The sequence below is a fragment of the Nycticebus coucang genome, chromosome X (assembly GCF_027406575.1).
Source record: "Nycticebus coucang isolate mNycCou1 chromosome X, mNycCou1.pri, whole genome shotgun sequence".
NCBI lineage: Eukaryota > Metazoa > Chordata > Mammalia > Primates > Lorisidae > Nycticebus > Nycticebus coucang.
Window position 1 is genome coordinate 52,848,256 of NC_069804.1, and position 19,646 is coordinate 52,867,901.

The 19,646-nt window shown below is 44.6% G+C and overlaps 1 pseudogene; it reads left to right on the forward strand.

The window, feature by feature from the left end:
* Positions 1-15,602: 15,602 nt before the first annotated feature.
* Positions 15,603-16,255, forward strand: LOC128576800 (serine/arginine-rich splicing factor 1-like; annotated as a pseudogene).
* Positions 16,256-19,646: the final 3,391 nt, after the last annotated feature.

The window sequence follows — 19,646 nt, forward strand, 5'->3', positions numbered from 1 at the left end:
CTGTTTTGTTTATAAGACATGATGAAGACACTGGTTATTTAACAAGGCTTTGGCTGGAATAGCATTTCCAGAGGTGTCCAGACTGTGTTAAGGAATTAGGTTGACTTTATAAGGCCAATAAAAAAGCCCTTTGGAAAAACTGGCCAGATACCCATCAATAACGTTTCCTAATCTGTGGTAAGTAACGAAGGTTGTTTTCTGACAGGTACAGGAATCGAAATGTGCTTGGGGACCTCAAGAGAAGAGGAATTTATTTACCCAATGCATACAGGTATCTAATGGTACAGATGAAAGTTTGGCTCATGGAAGGCTTTCAAGTCTACTGAGATTCCTTACAAAAGGTTGTAGCAAAGCCAGTTGGTTTTTTTTTTTTTTTTTTGTAGAGACAGAGTTTCACTTTATGGCCCTCAGTAGAGTGCCATGGCATCACACAGCTCACAGCAACCTCCAACTCCTGGGCTTAAGTGATTCTCTTGCCTCAGCCTCCCAAGTAGCTGGGACTACAGGTGCCCGCCACAACACCCGGCTATTTTTTTGTTGCAGTTAGGCCGGGGCCGGGTTTGAACCTGCCACTCTCGGTATATGGGGCCGGCGCCTTACCAACTGAGCCACAGGTGCCACCCGCAAAGCCAGTTTTAAAGGAAAGGAGAGCCTAAATGGCTAATAATTTTTCATGCTGCACTTTATGCAAATAATCAGATCGAGTATACTGAAGATATAGTTTATTTTGGCAACTGAGTTGGTTCTGCTGTAATTTGTCTTTAGTGGAAAGAGAAATCAGAGAGAGTGAGAGAGAGAGAGAGAGGGAAATGGTTTAGAAGGAGAAAAGAGGCTGTGGCCCACTTGTATTAAATTCCAGTCTTGTCTGTACTGTCAACTCATAAAATGAGACACAACTGTCTAAACTGACCTGTTAAATGGGACTAAGAGAGCGGCCAAAGAGTATAGAATTATTTACAGTAGTTATATTTGCTCTGAAGCCTTAAGACTCAACAAATGTGATCTGTTTGCTACACTGGAAAAATGTGTGCAGTATTAAATGTTATCTGCAGTGTCTGCATAGATAACCAGGAAAAACTAAGACCTGAATGAGAATTTCCCAGTAAACGGAGTAAGTGTAACACTGCATCCTACTGTGTCTAATCCGCATACCTTGCCGACTCAGATGAAGCCAGCAGAAGCCAAGTGGTTCACTTGCCTGAACTTAAAAGATGCCCTTCTCAGTATAAGGCTGGTTCTGGAAAGCCAGAGGCTGTTTGCTTTCCTGGTGGGAGAGACAAGACATGGGAACTATCCAGTACACATGAACCAGGTTGCCATAAGAGTTCTAAAACTCACCCATGATTTTTGGAGAAGTGCTCTCTCCTAACCCTCAGAAATTCCTGGCTGAGGAATTAGGGTGGGTGCTGCTGCAGTATGTTGATGACCTCCTCTTAGAGCACCCTACCCAGGAGGGCTGTGCCCGAGGCATGGACTGTCTAATACGACATCTAGAGGTATGTGGCTATAAAGTGTCTAAGTGGAAGGCTCAGGTCTGCCAGCTGCAAGTGTTATCTAGGATTTACTATGCAGCAGTGCAAAGGGAATCTAGGCATGGAATGGAGGCAAGTCATTAATTACCTCCCTACCCCCAGAAGCCTAAAGCAAGTTTGAGAATTCTTAGGCATGGTGAACTTCTGAGGCCTTTGGATTTCCAACTTAGCTGTCTTGGCCAATCTCTTGTATGCGACCATTAAATGGGAGGCAGGAGAGCCCTTAGAACAGTGGTTCTCATCCTTCTTTATGCCGTAGTCCTTTAATACATTTCCTATGGGTTGTGACCCACAGGTTTAGAACTGCTGCCTTAGAATGAGGATGAGAACAAGAACATATCTTCCCCTAGATTACTGTACCTGCATTGGGGCTACCAGACTTGGCCACGCCCTTTACTCTGTATGTCTCAGAGAGAGGAAAGATGGCTGTGGGTGTGTTAAGCTGGCTGGTTGAGTCCTGGCCAAGACCTGAGGCTTACCTCTCAAAGCATTTGGATAGAGTGGCAAAAGGATGGCCACCATGCTTACAGGCTCTAGCTGTTACTGTTCTCCTTGTGCAAGAAGCTGAAAAACTGACTCTAGGGCACGGTCTCAGAGTGAAAGTACCCCACTCTGTGGTCACTTAAATGAACACAAAGGGATCTTTCTGGGTCACTAATGCAAGATGAACTAACTACCAAAGCTTAATGTGTGGCAAACCACGCATAACAATAGAAGTATGTAACACCCTGAACCCAGCCACGCTCCTTCCAATCAGTGGAAGAGAGACTGAGCATGACTGTACGGAAGTTATAGATAATGCATATTCTAGCAGACCTGACTTAGGTGACCAGCCTTGGACAGATGCAGACTGGGAATTGTATATAGACGGAAACAGTTACGTGATGGCAGAAGGCCAGTGGTGGGCTGGGTATTCAGTGGTCACCTTAACAGAGACTGTAGAGGCTAACCCCTTACCCCATGGAACATCAGCCCAGAAGGCTGAGTTAATTGCCTTGACTCGAGCCTTAGAACTAAGTCAAGGGAAAAGTGTGAATATCTACACAGAATCCAAGTATGCTTTTCTGACTCTCCAACTACACAGGGCATTGTACAAGAAAAAGGGACTAATAAATTCTGGGGGAAAGGACATGAAGTATCAGCAGGAGATACTTCAGTTGCTAGATGCAGTTTGGAAACCCTGGAAGGTGGCAGTGATGCACTGTCCTGGACATCAATGAGGTGCCTCCACCATTGCTAAAAGGAACACTAGGGTCAGTACTGAGGCAAAAAGGGCTGCATGCAAACCATACCAAATGTTGGGAGTACCTCCCCTTATCCGGTGGTTCTGGACCTCTCACCTATCTACTCCCACAAAGGGAAGTAACAGTTGGCAGCGGAGAGAAGCCAGGAAATGGAGGGAGGATGGATTAAGACAGATGAATGAGTAGCAGTCCCCCAGCTTCTAGGCACCACCGTGGTGACAGCCATGCATGAGAGCACTCATCTGGGACAGGAGTCTTTGGTGAAGTTGCTGGGCTGGTACCTCTACATCTCTCACCTGGCAGCCCCAGCCAGAACCACAAGTCGACAGTGTGTCACCTGCAACCAGTTCAACGTGCACCAAGGACTGACGGTATCCCTAGGAATCCAGTCATATGGAACAACACCCTTCAAGGACTTTCAGGTAGATTTTACTGAAGTGCCCAGGTGTAAAGAGAACAAGTACTTGCTGGTGATGGTCTGCACACACTTGGAATAGGTAAAAGCCTTCCCCACCAGAATAAGCAGGACTCCTGAAGCAGTAAAAGTGTTGCCCAGAGAAATCATCACATAGTTTAGGTGGCGACTCTAGTTTAAATTTGACATTGGGCTAGCCTTCATAACATAAATAGTGCAAATAATAGCTAAAGCTTTGGCTATCATGTGGACATGATATGTAACTTATGAGCCTCAAAGCATGGACAGGTAAAGTGCATGAACAGAGCCATAAGAACAGGAATCAGTAATCTATGCCAGGAAGCAAAACTTAATCGGATACAGGCCTTGCCACCACTGATGTTGTTCAAAGAGGCTTCTGTTAATCCTCTGCAATTTAGCAGGGACTCCTAAAAGAACTGGCAGAGACTGAATTGAATAGACAAAACCCTAGAAAGAGTAGCAAGGAAGATCTCCACCTAGGTAATTAACCATGTTCTGTTTAGTCTTTTTTGTCTGTACATCCTTTATCTCTGGAGGATCAAGGTGACCAAGTCTGGGTCAAGGATCAGAACCCGGTCCCCCTCAAACCAAGGTAGAAAGGACTTTACACCATAATCCTGACCACATGCTCAGCAGTGAAGGTGGAAGGAATCCTCACCTGGAGTCATCACAGCTGCCTGAATAGGGCTTCACTGCCCCTTGGGAAGTAAAGGTAACTTTTAAGATGGTCAACATGCTTTGCTCCAGCTACATACTGGGAGCTGGCTGGTTAACGCACGGCTGAAGCCTGAGGAAACTCCTCGAAGGACTTGTCTTAATTGGACTTTGGACTTTGGGAAAAGTGGGGAGAGGGATGTCACACAGGGAAAAGTAAAAACTGCATGTATATTAGCTTACCACCATGGTACTATTAAGGCCATAGTAGATAATCCAAGAGGAGTCACAGTTCCTAAAATCTAAGTGCTGTAAAGTGATTAATATGGGCACCTGCAGAAGCAAGCTGATATTGAGACCCCAAACTAAAATATATTAGAGTCTCAAAAGGGGGGAGTGTGAGAGGACACCCGAGAAGGGTGAGGTGTAGGAGAACACAAGGATACACCTGTAGGTCCTCTCCATGGTAACTCAGCTCTTGGCAATTTGTAAACTGAACTTGTATTTGTAAACTAGACCTTGGAAATTTCCACTTCTGTGAAATCCTGTAGTTCTGTGGGGACTTAATAACATCTCCTGCTTAATTCAAACTGGTCAATGAAAAAGGTACCTATGGGTTGGAACTTTTTGACTAGAGATAAAAAGAGAAAGACCAAGCTATTTGGGAACGTGGCCATTTGGAATTCTTGTATGCTGCAAGCTCCGGGCCAATGAATAAAGCACTTCCTTTTATAAACATGGTGTTGGGGTGCTCTTTCCATTGTGCCTCGTCTTCCTGCAATAAGTGCTGTGTTCGGAGGTGGGGTGGCTGTGGAGGGTATCTCACTATACTGCTCCAGCTGCTTGCAAACGCAGAGCGTCCAGTCACCTTCCCACCTTCGCCTCCCAAAAGTGATGGGATTACAGGTGTGAACCATTGCACCCAGCTCACAAGGTATCTTGATGCCCACTTGAATTTGAGAACCACTGCTCTATACCTGTAGGGAGAAAAGAACAAATTACATGTGACACCAGGGATAAGTGACAATCACAGATGCAATGTTGACTAAAAGCAGCCAGATACACAGTATGGTTCCATTTATAAAAAGTGAATAAACAGGCAAAACCAATGTGCTCTGTGAAAAGTCAAATCAGTGATTATTTCTGGGGAGCTAATGACTGGAGGAGGGTAGAAGGGGGATTTTTGAGTGGGCTGGTCATGTCTGTTTCTTGACCAGGCATTGACGACACTGACGTGCTCACTTTGTGGAAGTGCTGTAAGCTGGATTCTCAAGAAGTTTGCACCTGCCCATGTAGAGTTTTAAAAATTAAGACTTTCTTGCTCGGTGCCTGTAGCTCAAGTGGCTAAGGTGCCAGCCACATACAGAAGAGCTGGCGGGTTCAAAAACTGCTTGGTCCTGACAAACAACAATGACAACTACATACAAAAAATATCCAGGCGTTGGGGTGGGCACCAGTAGTCCAGCACTTTGGAGGGTGAGACAAGAGAATTGCTTAAGCCAAGGAGTAGGATGTTGCTGTGAGCTGTGATGCCACAGCACTCTACCCAGGGCAACATCCTGGGCTCTGTCTCAAAAAAGTTAAGGCTTTCCTTTCAATAAATGACTCACTTGAGCATATGTCCACATACCTTAGGACTATACTGTACTCCATGGCAGGACAACCCTTCTGAGTCCTCTTTGTCATGTTGACTCTTTCAGCTCCACTGTTAATACATGTCATCTCTATTCAAATATTGAGAATCCATTTCTCTCTTGGCATTTACGTTATTCATTCTGTTCCAAGGTGGAAGAGTTGAGAGCTTAGCTAAGGGGTCTGAGGAGGGCCTCACTGAGAAGGTGTCACTGAAGTCTGGACTTACATGAGGTGAAGGAGGGAGCCATGTTGATATATGGAGAAGAGTGTTCCAGGTAGAAGGAATAGCCAGTGCAAAGCTCCTGAGGTGGGAATGGCATTAAGGTCAATGTTGTCGGGGTTGAGTGAATGAGGGAGAGGGTAGCAGATAGGGTCAGAGAAATGAAATGGTTCAGATCATGCATGGTCTTGGGGGGCCATGGTGAGAACTTTTGAGTGAGCTGTGGAGCCATGGAAGAGCTTTGAGTGGAACATGGATGTAGTTTGATTGGTAAATTAATAGTAGGCCCCCTCAGGCTGTTTTGGGGAAGTCGATAGGAGGGGAAGGGACAGAGAGGCTACTGAGATAGTGTAGGTGAGAGCTCATGGAAGACAAGAATAAGGTGCTGTTAGTGGCAGTGGTAAGAAGTGGCTGATTCTGGACATGTACTGAAGTTGGCCATCAATTGAAATGGAGTCATGGGGGGAAGCTATCCTGAGGGACAATCAGAGGTCAGTTAACAGCTGAGTGGAGCGATTGAGTGAGGGGTATGAGAGTCTTCACTATACATATTTTTTTTCTGAGATAGAGTTTTGCTCTGTGACCTGAGACTGGAGTGCACTGGCAACAACCTAGCTCACAGCAACCTCAAACTGCTGGGGTCAAGTGATCCTCTTATTTAGCCTCCTCAGTAGCTAGGATAACAGGCATGTGCCATCACACTAGGCGAATTTCTCTATTTTTATAATTTTTTTTTTCCTTGCTGTAGAGATGGGGTCTCACTCTTTCTCAGGCTGGTCTCCAATTCCTGGGCCAAATTGAACCTCCCACTTTAGCCTCCCAAAGTGCTACAATTTTAGGCATGAGGTACCATGCCTGGCCTAAACTATTGTTTATGAACATATTCTGGCATAAATAATTCAGGAATTATTCACTGAACACTGCAAGCAATTGTTAGATAATGATAAGAATTTGTATATCTAAACATAGAAAATGTATGCTAAAAATCCAGCATCATACACTAATGGAATCACCATCACATATGTGGTCTGGTCAGTCATTCCCTGAGTTGTCATGTGGTGGATGTCGGTATACGAAGGATAATGAGAACTAGGTTTCTGACTGTAAGTGAAGGGAATTAGAGGGAGAAACTAAAATGAACTCTGTGATGTTGTATGTAATTGGAGGTATCACTGTGAATTCCTAAATTCACAGTGATAGACACAGAAATAAAGAGATAGACACAGAAATAAAAGAGTAGCCAGGCAAGGTGGCTCACGTGTGTAATTCTGGCACTCAGGGAGGGTAAGACAGGTGGATTTCTTGAGTATGAGACCAACTCTGAGCAAGAGGAAGGCCAGGTCTGTATTCAAAATAGAAAAACTACCCAGGCAAGTGGCCGGCACCGGTAGTCTGAGCTGCTTGGGAGGCTGAAATAAGAGCATCACTTGAGCTCAAGAGTCGGAAGATGCTGTGAGCTATGATGAGGCCAAGGCACTCTAGCCAGGGTGAGAGAGTAAGTCTTTGTCTCAAAAATTAATCAATCTGTCTATCAATCAACTACAAGAAGATCCATCGTTCACATGGTAGTTGAGCCCTTTCCCCAGGGGGTTAGGGATTGGTTGTGCTCTATACCCTTCCTTTGTGCCCCTCATCATTTTTACCCTCATATTACTCTAGAATTAAAAGGAAGAAAGAAAATCCCTAAGTGCCATACACAAAAAGAAAAGGGTAGCCATTTTTCTAGAAAACATGTCTTAGATATCTAAGTTATCAGTTTTGAAAAATGCAGAGCACTCTGTATTGGCCAGGTGGGGTGGTTCAGGCCTGTCATCCGGCCAATCTGGGAGGCCAAGGCCAAGGCCAAGTCCAAGGCCAAGCAAGGGCCAGACCCTGTCTCTACTAAAAAGAGACAGAGTAGCCAGCTGTCCTGGCCAGTGGTACCCATAGTCCCAGGTACTTGGGAAACTGGGGCAAAAGCATTGCTGAAGCCCAAGAGTTGGAAGGTGTTGTGAGCTAAGATGGCGCCAAGGAGCTCTACACAGGGTAACAGAGTGAGACTCTATCTCAAAAATAAAAAAGTACACATATATCAGTTTACATACTTTAATATTGGATAGTGGCTTATATTTTAAGTACCAGCTTATACCATTCCTGAAAGTTTAGCAATCAGCTCTTGCAAAGCAAAACAAACAAGCTCCATCACATCACTGTGTATAGTCCATGGAGAGAGCCGCAAAAAGTCACTTCCAAATGCAGTGAGCAAACCTGGTGCCCAGATCTTGGTTTCTCATTAATATTTTTCACTAACCAGGGATCCATGGAGCAGTGGCTGATTGTAGGGTTGGGAAAAGGAAAATACAAGATGAGCTTGGGACATGTTGTTATGCTAGAAAGGAAGGAAGTGCAGAGAAGAATTATGGAAACTGTCCTAGTCTAGAGGGTCCTGCAGACACACTGATGAAGGGAGACATGATGTGGTATCCTGGGTAAGATACTGGAAGAGGAAAGGGACATTTGGTTAAAAACTAAGACAGTCTGAATCAAGTAGGTACCCTAGGTAATCATAATGTACCAAAGTGGGTTTAATGTGACAAGTATATCACAGTAATGCAATTTATGAACAATAGAGAAACTGCACACCCTGGGATATGGTAACTCTCCGTACTACATTGGCAACTTATGTGTAACTTCAAAATTATTCTGAAACTAGGGCAGTGCCTGTGGCTCAGAGGAGTAGGATGCCAGCCCTATATGCCGGAGGTGGCGAGTGCAAAACCAGTCCTGGCCAGAAACTGCAAAAAAAAAAATTCTGAAACTCCTGGACAGTCCCGAAATCAGCTATTGCTCCAAGGAGCTCTGGTCCCTCTAATGGAGAATGGCATGAGGGACCAAGATCTGGGTGCAACGTGAGCTCTTGTTACTGAGGTGTTGGTGCTCTCAGGCCCTCGAAGATGACAGAACAAGGATATATAGGGTGTATACTCACTCCTGTATATGCATATATCTATAAATTCTTCAACATCATTTGTCATACTCTGCAAAATGTGAGGGCCTCATAGCTCACAGGAACCTGAAACTCGTGGAGGCAAGCCAGCCTCTTGCCTTAGCCTCCCACGTGGCTGGAAGTACAGGGGCCTGCTCAAATTAGCAGGCTCTCATTCTGCCTTAGGACGGTCAACAACTCCTGAGCTCAAGCAATCCACCTGCCTTGGACCCTCAGAGTGCTAGGTTTATAGGCATGAGCCACCTTGCCCGGCCAGGAACTTAAAATGAATGATACTGAAAACCAAACCAAAGAAAAACGATGAGCTTTTACTAACTTGGTGGTATAATTCACTAGGCTTCATGGGCTTCAGATGACGTTCCTCTGGTTTACCTGTAGAGTGGAAACATCAAATGACAGTGGCCTGACACGTCTCTCCTCTGCTCTGTGTTCCCTGATGTCATAATGGTACCTGGAAACTGGTCAGGATGCTGAAGGGAAGAAGGCCCTCAGCATGGGCCTCCCAGGCTGCTAGGATTACTGGACCGAGCAGTGCAATGGCCAATGCAATGATGAGTGATGTGCCATTTGAACTTGATAATTAACTTACATAGCTAATCCATTTTGCCTCGACTACTGGCTACCCTTTGCTTTGTGTGTGTGTGGGGGTAGGGATTTTACCTCTTTCTTTACTTCCTTCCTTTCTTTCATTTTTTCTTTTTCCTTTCCTTCCCAATTTCTTTTCCTTTCTCCTTTCATTTCCTTTCCTATCCATTCACCTTCCCCATCCCCATACTTTTCATTTCTTTCATTTGAGATGAATATGAGGGTAAAAATGATAAGGGGCACAATCGAAGGACATACGCAACAACCAATACCCAACACCCAGGGGCAAAGGCTCAACTACGACATGAATGTTGGCTCTTCTTTTAGGTGATTTATTTACTAATCTATTTCTTTATTTATTTTTGAGACAGGGTCTCATGCTGTTACCCTGGCTAGAGTGCCTTGGCCTCAGCATAGTTCACAGCAATGTAAAATCCTTGGTCTCAAGCAATCCTCTTGCCTCAGCCACTAAACCAGCTGTACCTGCCACACACATAGCTCACTTTTCTATTTTTACTGTTGTGTAATTTGTTTCTACCTTTTCCTTTAGTGCGTGAGACAGATGTTCACTCTCTCACCCTCGGTAATGTGGCAGGGCTTCATAGCTCACAGCAACCTGAAACTCCTGGAGTCAAGCAAGCCTCTTGCTATAGCCTTCCTCCAGGTTGGAAGTACAGGGGCTCAGCACAATGCCCAGGCCCTCATTCTGGCTAAGGCTGGTCAACAACTCCTTAGCACAAGCCATCCACCTGCCTCGGCCTCCCAGAGTGCTAGGATTACGGTCGTGACCCACCTTCCCTGGCCATGAACGTGGAATGAAAGTTACAGAGAATCAAGGTAAGAAATACTCAAAATTCACCATTTTCTGATTTGGTGGTACACTTCACTAGGCTTCAAGGGCTTCAGATAATGTTCCGGGGTCTACCTGTAGAGTGGAAACATTATGTGACAACAGTGGTCTGTCACATCTCTCCTCACCTGTGTGCTCCCTGATGTCATTATGGTAGCCAGAAACTGGCCAGGATGCTCAAGCGATCCATCCTCTTACCTCAGCCTGCTAAGTAGCTGGCACACACCACTGTGCTTTGCTATCCTTTTCTCCTTTTCATAGAGACTGAGGATCTTTCTGTGGCATAGGCTGAGGTGGAGTTCCTCACCTCGAGGAACTCGAGGCCTGCCCCATGGACTAGGATTACAGGTCTGAGCCACCCTGCTCAGCCATGGCTCTTTGATAATATTCTGTTTGTTTCCTATCATATTCTTGTATTCATTCTATAGACCAGAGATCTAGGAGCACCACCCAATCTCACTCATCACTTGTTTTGCAAATAAAGTTTTATGGGTATATGACTTGCCTATATGTTACAAATTGCCTAGGATGGTGATCCGAGTTTTCCCCATAAAAACTTGTATCACTGGGCACAGAGTGAAGTTGCAAATCAGGTACTTCTGAAGGTGAGAGGGATTTCATCTTCCTGAAAATAATGTATGACCATTATATGTGGTTTCACAGTAGACCACATCTCAGATGTACTGCTCATAGAATGACATGGATAAGTCAGCAGATTGGACAGCAACTTCATTCGTTCAATCATGGTGGAATTACAACTCTAGTTTGTGTAGAAATAGAATTTCAGGCCCAGCTTTGGTGGCTCAGACCTGTAATCTCAGCATTCTGGGAGGCTCAGGCGGGTTGATTGCTGGCATCACCAGTTTGAAACCAGCCTGAGCAAATGCGAGACAGTGCCTCTACTGAAAATACACAAACTGAGGAGAAAGGATAACCTGAGTCTCAGTTGGAGGTTTCTGTGAGTTATGAAGCCCTGGTACCATACCCAGGGCTACAGCTTATTACTGGCTCAATAACAAACCAACCAACAAACAAGGAAACAAATAAACAAAAAAGAATTTGAAACTAACAATGAAATACCTCTATAATAATGAATTGACTGTATGAAATGGATATTAAAGTGTATTATTGATTTAGGCTGGGTATGGAAGATGATACCTGTAATCCCATTATTTTTGGGGGGCCAAGGTGGGAGGATCATTTGAGGCCAAAGCATTCAAGGCTAGTCTGTGCAACATCATAAGACCTCATCTCTACCAATAAAGTTTGGAGATGATGAGCTAAGTGCTAGAACACATGTATTTACTTGCCTGGCTGAGGCTAGAAGATCTCTAGACCCCAGCAGATCAAGGTTGCAGGGAGCTAAAATCATACCACTGCACTCCAGCCTGGGGAACAGACTGAGACCTTATTTCTAAAGTCAATCAATCAAGAATTAATTAATTCAAGGAACCACAGAGACTTGCTTATTTGTTCTTTCATGATCAAAGGAATATTGTGCATTTCCTTGTTTTTGAGATAGAGTCTCACTCTGTGGCCCTGAGGAGAGTACTCTAGCATCATAGCTCACTGCAATGCCAAACTCCTGCGCTTGAGCAATCCTCTTGCCTCAGTGTCCCAAGTAGCTAGGTCTATAGGTGGCTCAGGCCACGACAACCACCTACTTGTTCTCTTTTGACTAGAGACAGGGTCTGGCTCTTGCTGAGGCTGGTCTTGAACTCCTGAGGTTAAGAATTCACCATGCCTGGGCCTCCCAGATTGCTAGGAGTATGCAACTCAGCCACCTCACCTGGCCAATACAATCAGTGCTATGCAGTTTGAAAATTTATAACTAACATAGATACCTAATCCATTTTTCCTGGAGAACTGGCTACCCTTTTCCCTGTGTGTGTGGCACAGGCATTTTACCTCGTTATTTTCTTTCTTTCTTCCTTTCTTTATTTTTTTCATCCTTTCTTAGCCCTTTTTCTTTTCTTTCCCTTTCCCTTCCCTGTCTCCATTCCTTTCCTTTCTTTCATTTGAGATGAATATGAGGGTAAAATGATGAGGGGCACAATCGAAGGATATACAGAACAACCACCTTCCAAGGCCCTGGAAGGGCCCTGGGTCACAGGCTCACCTGCTTTGTGAACATTGGCTCTTCTTCTAGTTGATCTATTTACTTACTTATTTCTTTCTTTATTTTTGAGACAGAGTCTCATGCTGTCATCCTAGCTAGAGTGCCTAGGCCTCATCATAGTTCACAGAAACGTAACATCCTTGCTCTCAACCAATCCTCTTGCCTCAGCCTCTAAAGTACCTGCGAGTACATCCACCTGCCACACACATGGGTAAGTCTGCTATTTTTACTAATTTTACGTACTTTGTTTGTATCTTTGTTGTTGTGGTTGTTGCATGAGGTAGATGCTCACTTTGGCACCCTTGGTAAAGTGGCAGGGCTCATAGCTCACAGCAAGCTGAAACTTCTGTAGTCAAGCGAGCCTCTTGCCTTAGCCTCTCATGTGGCTGTCAGAACAGGGCCGAACACAAGGCCCAGGCTCTCATTGTGGCTCAGGCCAGTCAACAAGCCCTGAGCTCAAACAATCCACCTGCTTTGGCCTCCCAGGGTGCTAGGTTTACAGGTGTGAACCACCTTGTCCGGCCAGGAACTTAGAATGAATGACACTGAAAACCAAAGTAAACAAAAACCCAAACCACACCATTTTATAACTTGGTGGTACACTTAACTAGGCTTCATGGGCTTCAGATAAGGTTCTTGTGGTGTAACTGTAGAGTGGAAACATCATATAACAACAGTGGCCTGACATGTCTCTCCTCAGCTCTGTGTTCCCTGATGTCATCATGGTAGCTGGAAACCAGCCAGGATGCTCAAGGGATCCATCCTCTTGCCTCAGCCTCCTAAGTAGCTGGCACACACCACCATGCTTGGCTAACCTTTTGTACTTTTCATAGAGACTGAGGGTCTTTCTTTTGCTTAGGCTGAGGTGGAGTTCCTCATCTCAAACAATCCTCCATCCAGGGCCTCCCCCATGGACTAGAATTACAAGTCTCAGCCACATGCTAGGCCATGGCTTATTAATAATATTCCATTTTTTCCCTATAACATTCTTCTATTCAGTCCATAGACCAGAGATCTAGGAGCACCGGCCCATCAGCCCCATCACTTCTTTTCCAAATACAGTTTTTGGGCTAAGAACTTGCCTATATGTTACAAATTGTCTAGGTCCATTGTCTGATTCCTCCCCATAAACCTTTGTATCACTGGGCTGTGAGTGAAGTTGCACATCAGGTAGTGCTGAAAGTGACAGGGATTTCAGCTTCATTCAGCTTCATGAAAATAATGTATATGTGCATGACATGTGGTTTAACAATCGAACACATATGAGATTTATGGCTCATCAATTGACATGGATAAGTCAGCAGATTGGACGGCAGCTCGATTCATTCAATCATGGTTGACTTACAATACTAGGTTGGCTAGAGATAGAAAAATGGGGAAGTCCCAGCATGTAGCATGCAGCATGTAATCCAGCATTCTGTGAGGCTCAGACCTATAATCCTAGCATTCTGGGAGGCGGAGGCTGGTAGATTGCTTGAGCTCACAAGTTCGAAACCTACCTGGGCAAAAGGGAGACCAAGTCTCTACTGAAAATACACAATCTGAGGAAAGAGGATCACCTGAGTCGAGTTGGAGGTGGCTGTAAGCTATGAAGCCTTGACACTCTACCCAGGGCAGCAGCTTCAAACTGTCTCAAAAGCAGGCAAACAAACAAACAAAAAAACAAACAAAACTTTCCCAACTCCCAGTGAAATACATCCATAATAATTAATTGACTGTACTAAATGGATATTAAAGTGCCTTATAGATTTAGTGTGAGTACAGGAGCTCATAGGTGTAATCCCAATGTCTTTGCGAGGCCAAGGTGGGAAGATCATTTGAGGCCAAAGTGTTCAAGGCTAGCCTGGGCAACATCTGAAGACCTCATCTCTACCAATAATGTTTGGAGACCATGATCCAAGTGCCAGAACACACCTAGCTGCTTGTCAGGCTGAGGCAGGAGGATCTCTGGAGTCCAGGAGATCTGCAGGGAGCTTGAATCACAGCACTGCACTCCATCCTGGGGAATAGAGTGAGACTTTGTCTCCAAAATCATCAAGAATTAATTAATTCAGTTTAACACAAAGCCTTGCTAATTTACTCTTTCATGATCAAAGGAGCACTATGCATTTCCTTGTTTTTGAGACATAGTCTCACTCTGTGGCGCACTGCAACACCAAACTCCTAGGCTTCAGCCGTCCTCTTGCCCTAGCTTCCTGAGTTGCTGGGCCTACAGCTCACTCGGGCCATGACACCCACATATTGGTACTCTTTTGACTAGTGACAGGGTCTGGCTCTTGCTCATGCTGGTCTTGAACTCCTGAGTTGAAGAAGGCCCACTGCCTGGGCCTCCCAGGCTGCTAGGATTACCAGCCAGAGCCACCCCACCTGGCCAATACAATGAGTGCTGTGCAGTTTGAAACTTGATAACTCACTTAGATACCTAATCCATTTTTCCTCGAGTACTGGGGACCCTTTGTTTTGTACGTGTTTGTGTGGGGTAGGGATTTTACTTTTTTCTTTTCTTCCTGCCTTCCTTTCTTTCTTTATTTTTTTCCCTTTCCTTACCAATTTCCTTTCCTTTCTCCTTTCTCTTCCTTTCCTATCACTTCCCCATCCCCATACCTTTCATTTCCTTCATTTGAGATGAATATGAGGGTAAAAATGATGAGGGGCACAATCGAAGGATATACACCACAACCAACCCCCAAGCCCCTGGGTCAAGAGCTCAACTACCACGTGAATGTTGGCTCTTCTTTTAGTTGATTTATTTCTTTACTTATTTCTCTATTTTTGAGACTGAGTGTCACGCTGTCACCCTTGCAAGAGTGCCTTGGCCTCATCATAGTTCCCAGCAACATAAAATCCTTTGTCTTTGGCAGGCCAAGGTGGGAGGATCATTTGAAGCCAAAGTACTGAAGGCTAGCCTGGGCAACACATGAACACCTCATCTCTACCAATAATGTTTGGAAACAATGAGCCAAGTGCTCGATCCCACCTAACTGCTTGCCTGACTAAGGCAGGAGGATCTCTGGAGCCTAGGAGATGAAGGTTGCAGGGAGCTAGAATCACACCCTTGCACTCCAGCCTGGGGAAGAGAGTGAGATCTTCACTCTAAAATCAGTCAAGAATTAATTTGTGGAGACATGTTGCCACTGTGTGCTAAGCTGGTGGAAAGGCTCATTCTGAAGTTGAACTTTTTGTCTCCGCCATGTGCGGAGGTGGTGTGATTCGTGGCCCATTGTGGAACAACGATTGAAGCATCTACATGGGTAACTTACCTCCAGACATCTGATCCGAGGACATTGAGGACATATTCTACACATAGAGCTCTATGGGAGACATCAACCTCTAGAATCACCATGGGGTACCACCCTGCACTTCCATTCAGTTCGAGCACACAGGAGATGCTGAGGACTTTGGGTATAGTCACGAGTACTATGATTATGGTGGATCCCATGTGCCTGTGGAGTTTTCTGCAAGCTGCCCTTGTACAGGCTGAGGTGGCAACAGAGCTTGGAGCTGGTGGAGCTCCCCCACGCCACTATAGCCTCCCTTCTAGGCAGTCTGAAAACAGAGTGGTTGTTTCTGTACTGCCTCCAAGTGGAAGCTGGCAGGATTTAAAGGATCACATGAGTGAAGCAAGCAGGTGATATATGTTATGCTGATGTTTATGGAGATGGCACTGGTGTCACTGGTACCCCATGCTGATTCTTGAGGTTGATGTCTCCCATAGAGCTCTATGTGTAGAACATGTTTTTACAGAAAGAAGATATATCCAGTTCTCAAACTGTGTAACACTAAGTTTAGATCTCACGAGGGAGAAACTGCCTATATCCAGGTTAACATTCATGGGCCTAGATGTCCAAGTTATGGAAGATCTCCATCGCAAAGCCCTAGTCATAGCAGAAGTGGTAGCAGAAGCAATAGCAAGAGTCACAGTTATGCCCCAAGGAGAAGCAGAGCATCACCACGCTATTCTCCCCATCGTAGCAGATCTTGCTGTCGTACATGAGATGATTGGTGACACTTTTTGTAGAACTCTTTGTTGTATACAGTTTTCCTTTACTCAGTACGATCTTTTCCTTTTTTAATTTAAATTGTTTTGTTTAGAATGGGCTAAAATGTTGAATTACATTCTTGTGTAATATCCCCTTGTTCCTAACATCTACATTACCCTTATGTCTTTGATAAATTGTATTTTAAGTGATGTCATAGACAGGAGTTTAAATTTAGTTAACTCTCCATGCTCTTCAGACTGTGACTGTTTAAATGTCCATTCTGCTCTGGTTTGTGTCAACTGGGATGTTGGGGGGTGTTTGTTGTTATATTACCTGTGAAGTTCTTATGTTTATCTTGCTTTTCATGTGTCTTTCTGTAGAGATATATGAAGAGATGGATTAAGAATGCTGGTTGTGCCTGTAGCACAGTGGTTATGATGCCAGCCACACACAACCAAGGTGGCGGGTATGAACTGGACCTATGCCAGCTAAACAACAATGACAACTGCAACAAAAAATAGGCGGGGGTTGTGGCGGTTACCTGTTGTCCCAGCTACTTGGGAGGCTGAGGCAAGAGAATCACTTCAGCCCAAGTTTTGAAGGTTGTTGTGAGCTGTGATGTCACGGCACTCTACCAAGGGCAAGATAGTGAGACATTGCCTCAAAAAAAAAAAAAAAAAAAAAAAAAGGGGGCGGAGCAAGATGGCAGCCGAGTAACAGCTTCCTTGCATCTGGGCACCGTGAGTCTGGGGAGATGGGACTCCAGGCATCTCTGGCTGGTGGGAACTGCCTATCATCACTCCTATGAGGATACAGGGAGTCAGCGAGAGACTTCTGGACCCCAAGAGGAGGACTAAAACAGTGGAAAACCCGCAAGTGGTCGCGTGTGTTCAACCCGTCTAAACCCGCCCACAACTGTAAGTTCAGTAGCAGCGAGACTGCAAACCAGAAAGGCCTTCCTGTGAACTCTTTTGATGTCCTTGGACTTGGCACTGAGTTGAACTGCCTTGGGGAAGGCCTGAGCGGGAGTGCGGAGAACTTTGGCCGTTGTCTGGGGCCCCAGTCTGAGCCGCTGAGCCAGACGGAGCTAATAGTGTTTGGCGGTGGGTCACACGGATCCATTGTCAGTGATCTGCCCCGGCAAGCTCTGCCCTCAGGGTCACAGAGCTAGAAACGGGTGGGAGCTGGTAACCCAGCAACCAAGTAGCCTAAGGGTGGGGTCTGAGCCGCCTTGCAGCCCTAACCCTCAGGGGCAGAGTGAGACCGGTTTTGGCACACTGAGTAAGTGGATAGCCACTTCAGCAGCGATTCCAGCAAGAAAGCTGGGAAAGCTTCTGCTCAGCAAGTTTACAAGTTCAAAGTGCCTTTTAAGTGGGCTGAAGAGAGATTTAGGGTGTCTACCTGCTGGGGTTTGAGAAATCAGCAGCCTCCAGTCGTATTGGAACTGTGACTAACATCCCATACCCCAAAAGACCACGTGTTGCCCAGACAATATTCAACAACATATACAAACTGCTTTGTTTTTGGTTGTGTATTTTTTTTTCTTTTTTTTTGTTTGGTTGGGTTTTTTTGTTTGTTTATTTTGACGTTGTTGATGTTCTTTTGTTTCTTAATTTCAATCTTTTCCATACAGATCCCTTTTTCTTTCTCAATTTTTCTAGTTTAATTATAATTTCCCATTGCTGCCTTTTTTAATAACTACAACTTCATTTTTGCTAGTGTTTCTACCGCTATCACTTGGTTTTTCACCCAATTTTATCGCCATAAAGTTTTCTGTTTGCTTGTTTTGGTTTGAGTTATAGCATTTTTGTCTTTCCTCTCTACTTGGTGGAGGTGGGGTACTGTGTCTGACCAGGTTAGCAAAGAGCTGCTGACCTCAAGGGAACCACCCAACTGGGCACCCAACCCCCAGAAGGTGGGGTTTTTTAAGGTTGTGTCAAAGTACCCTACTGTACACCTATATTGCCCTGTCTCCCTCTTTCTGTGCCTCTCTTCTTTTTGCAATATTCCTTATCCCTACCCCCTCTCCTTTCTCTATCTTTCTTTTTTTTCTTATCACTCGGTCCTCCTTTCTTTCATCCCTTTTTTGCTCTTCAACCTTCTCATCTTTCTGGTCCTGTTAGCCTTAGTCCACAGGCACGAGAACTTAAAGAGCAAGAGGAAGTGAAAGGAAAATTAGGGCAAGGAAACAGATAAAAGAAATCACCCATGAGGAAGAATCAGCAGAAAACTCCAGGCAACATGAAGAACCAGTCCAGAACAACCCCGCCAAGGGACCATGAGGTAGCTACTGCAGAGGACTCCACCTATACAGAAATGTTAGGAATGACAGAAAGGGAATTTAGAATACACATGTTGAAAACAATGAAAGAAATGATGGAAACAATGAAGGAAACTGCTAATAAAGTGGAAAATAACCAAAAGGAAATCCAAAAACAGAATCAAATCAGAGATGAACGATATGAAGAATATAAAAAGGATATAGCAGAGCTGAAGGAAATGAAACAGTCAATCAGGGAACTTAAAGATGCAATGGAAAGTATCAGCAACAGGTTAGACCATGCAGAAGAAAGAATTTCAGAGGTAGAAGACAAAGTTTTTGAGATAACTCAGATAGTAAAAGAGGCAGAAAAGAAGAGAGAGAAAGCAGAACGTTCACTGTCAGAATTATGGGACTTTATGAAATGTTCCAACATACGAGTTATAGGAATTCCAGAAGGGGAAGAAGAATGCCCCAGAGGAATGGAAGCCATACTAGAGAATATTATAAAAGAAAATTTCCCAAACATCACCAAAGATTCTGACACACTGCTTTCAGAGGGATATCGGACCCCAGGTCGCCTCAACTCTAACTGAGCTTCTCCAAGACACATTGTGATGAACCTGTCCAAAGTCAAGACAAAAGAAAAGATTCTGCAAGCTGCCAGGAGTAAGCGCCAGTTGACCTACAGGGGCAAATCCATCAGAGTGACCTCAGACTTCTCTAATGAAACTTTCCAAGCAAGAAGACAATGGTCATCTACCTTTAATCTACTTAAACAGAACAATTTTCAGCCCAGAATTCTGTACCCTGCTAAGCTAAGCTTCAAAATTGATGGAGAAATCAAATCATTTACGGATATACAAACATTGAGGAAATTCACCACAACAAGACCAGCTCTACAGGGAATACTTCAACCTGTTCTGCACACTGACCACCACAATGGATCAGCAGCAAAGTAAGAACTCAGAAATCAAAGGACAGAACCTAACCTCCACACTGATGCAAAAGATAAAACTAAGCAATGGACTCTCACCAAATAAGACGAATAGAATACTACCACACTTATCAATTATCTCCATAAATGTTAATGGCTTGAATTCCCCACTGAAGAGACATAGATTGGCTGACTGGATTAAAAAACA